General features: G+C 48.2%; 1 pseudogene; it reads left to right on the forward strand.

The window, feature by feature from the left end:
* The first annotated feature begins 1,713 nt into the window (after window positions 1–1,713).
* LOC150000504 (large ribosomal subunit protein uL16-like) lies at window positions 1,714–2,841 on the forward strand (annotated as a pseudogene).
* The last annotated feature ends 485 nt before the right edge of the window (window positions 2,842–3,326 follow it).

A 3,326-nucleotide genomic window follows, 5' to 3' on the forward strand; every position in this document is an offset into this window, starting at 1 on the left:
AGTGATGTTTCTCTCCCTTTCTTTCTCCTTTCCCCTCTCTCTACAAATAAATAAATAAAAAATTTAAAAAATCTTTAGAAAGAACAATTAGTGCAGGATAGCTGAGAGCTACCATGTTTTCATGGTTTCCTGCTTCAATAGAAAGGTAGCGCTCATCCTCCATCCCCAACCCCATGGGCCACTCAGATCCAGCCCTCCTCTTGGCACCTTCAGATGCCTCAAGGCCCCTGCCACCCACCCACCCAGACATATGTGTCCCCTCTCAGGTGCACCAGAATTGTTACAGAACCCCTGGGCTGCTCCAATTGAAAACAAAGCCACGGGCTCTTTAGTTAGGGGCCTGATTGCCCGCCGCCAGAATTACAACTCTCAATACCAGAGTTTAGTGAAAAGAAAAAGAATTGTTCATTTAACAGTCATATCGATTTAGATTATTTGTGAATTTCTGCTGTTAAGTCTTATGTTCTTTAAAACACCCATAAACACATATCCTTGCCTCCCCCCTACCAAACCAGGCTAGTTTTAGAAAAGTAGGAGAAACCGTTTCCCTACTTTCCAAACACAGTTCAGCTGTACCAGCAGCTGCCAATCACTCAATTCTGATTGGGGAGGTCCTTTCTGTGCTGTGGTGCCCTCCAGCTCTCAATGCAGAACCGCCTGGATTCTCAGCCTCCTTGTATACTGTTTTCTTCCTGCAAACCACATGGATCTCCTCTCCTTCTCAAAACCGCATGGCGAGAGCCTCTTCTTAAAGCAGCCTGGAGGCCCCCTCCTCCAAGCCACACGGAGGGAGCACACCCGCTAAAATGTCTGCAGCTGCTTATATATCCCTGACTGCATCCTCTGACGCAGTGGGTGCGGTAACCAGTTCTGACCATTCACAGAACCCCACATAGGCTCTGTCTGCTTTTTCCATACGATCCCCTGGTTCAAGACCCCTCCCATCTACCTGAGGCCTTGGAAGCATCCAAGCAATTTTGTATAAGAAAGACACTAGCCACCAGCCTCAGGCATATGGAAGCATTCTGAAAGCTGCTTCCTTCTCCCCAACCCCCAGCCGCAAACTCTGGGGATTTTTGGACTCCCCTGTTTCTGTAACAATTACCACCAGGACTTGGAGGACACCATGAACTGTCAAATCAACCAGGAGCTCCATGCCTCTTACACAGTTACATGTCCATGTCTTACTACTTTGACTGTGATGATGTGGCTTTGAAAAACTCTGCCCAGTCTCATGAAGAGAGGGAACACACCAATGAAGCTGATGGAGTGGCGAAGCCTTCCTTCAGGATATCAAGAAACCAGACAGTGACCACTGGGAGAATGAACTGAATGCAGTAGAGTGTCCATCACACTTGGAAAGAAGTATGAATCAGTCCCTACGGGAATTGCACAAATTGGCCACTGACAAAGATGACCCCCATTTGTGTGACTTCCTTGAGACTCATTACCTGAATGAGCAGGCAAAACCCATCAAAGAATTGGGTGATCTCATAACCACCTTGCACAGGACAGGGGGCCCCCGGTCCGGCGCTGACAATGCTGCTAGGAGTAACCCTGACCATTCATTTCTGGTTTTGCTTGTGTGCAATTATGTTTGTAGGATAAATTCCTAGAAATGTGTACCACAGACGGTGGGTGGCAACTTCCCCTTTTAAAAAGATCCCTTTGGTTCTTTCCCTTCAACATGCCAGTGAAGATTCTGGTATCACCATGGGCCACCACCCCGCCCGGTGTTACTGGTATTGTTAAGAACAAGCTGTCCCAAAGTCTCGCTTCAGCTGAGGTGTCCCTAATGCCAAGATCTGCATCTTTGACGTAGGGCAGAAGAAAGCAAAAGTGGACGAGTTCCCACTGTGTGGCCATGTGATGTCAGATGAATATGAGGAGCTCTCCTCTGAAGCCCTGGAGGCTGCCTGTATTTGTGCCAACAAGTACATGGTGAAAAGCTGTGTCAAAGATGGCTTTCACATCCGAGTGCGTGTCAGAACATGGAGGCAGCTAGAATGCACACCTGGACTTTGGTATATGCTATTCAACCTGGCCCTGGACTTAGCCCTTCCCAAAGATATGCTGATGGATTTAGCAGTTCCCAAAAGATATGTTGATGGACTGAAACCATTCCCAGGGGAAATGGTAATAAACCTAGCCTGATATGTTAACTAACCTGGTTGGGGGTGAGGGCGAGCAATCAGATGTAAATGATCTACTGAATATATTGATAAGCAAACTCACCCTCACCAAAATGTGTGGTTGACAAGTATAAAAAAGGTGCTTGCAGAAGTGCAGGTGGGACTCCTATGGGCCCACGAGGAGGACCGGAAGTCCCCATTCCCCATTCCCTTTGCTCCTACGGGCCCTTGAGTTGGTCCGGAGAGGCCTTCCCCTCTTCCCTCTTTTCCCTCAGTAAACCCATTGCTTGATCCCACAGTGGTCTCAAGGTGATTTGTCAGAGCAATGCTGCCCTGACAGTGCGGCTCCACCCCTTCCACATCATCTGCACCAATAAGATGTTGTCCTGTGCTGGGACTGATAGGCTCCAGACAAGTATGCAGTGTGCCTTTGGGAAACCCAAGGGCACAGTGGCCAGGGTCCACATTGGCCAAGTCATTATGTCCATTCGCACCAAACTACAGAACAAGGAGCTTGTGATTGAGGCCCTAGGCAGAGCCAAGTTCAAGTTCTCTGGCCACCAGAAGATCCACATCTCCAAGAAGTAGGGCTTTACGAAGCTTAATTTGAAGAAATGGTAGCTGAAAAGTGGCTCATCCAGATGGCTGTGGAATCAAATACATCCCTAATCGTGGTCCCCTGGAAAAGTGGCAGGCTCTGCACTCATGAGTCTCTGCGTCCACCTTAACACCCACCAATAAATCCTACTTCCTGTCCAAAAAAAAAAAAAGAAAAAGATTGCTTTGGTTGTAGGTGGACAATGGGTTGAAGAGCCACAACCTTAGAGTTACACATGACACCTTCCCCTCTTCACCCCTATCAGTCGCCACATCCTGTCTGTCCCAGCTCCATGATCACTCTCAATCTGGCCACTTGTTTGTGGTACCTCCTGGTCACGCCACCTGCACAGGGCACTGCCATTCCTCTCTCTAATGCTTCCTCCTAAAAGGCCTCTTGCCTGTCTTAGGATACTTGGCTGCAAACATGGAAGATAATTCTGGGTAACGGGCAGACAAGAAATTAATTGTGTGCTCCTGGGAGCTTGCTGAATCCTCATGCTCCAGAAAGAGCCTGGCTTGCCCACCTCCTCTTCCCTTTCCACTTCCTCCATAGTGAATCCTAAATGGTCCTGCTGATGTCTTAATGTTAATCAC

Source organism: Furipterus horrens, unplaced genomic scaffold (assembly GCF_987537825.1).
Source record: "Furipterus horrens unplaced genomic scaffold, mFurHor1.1.pri manual_scaffold_10, whole genome shotgun sequence".
Lineage (NCBI taxonomy): Eukaryota > Metazoa > Chordata > Mammalia > Chiroptera > Furipteridae > Furipterus > Furipterus horrens.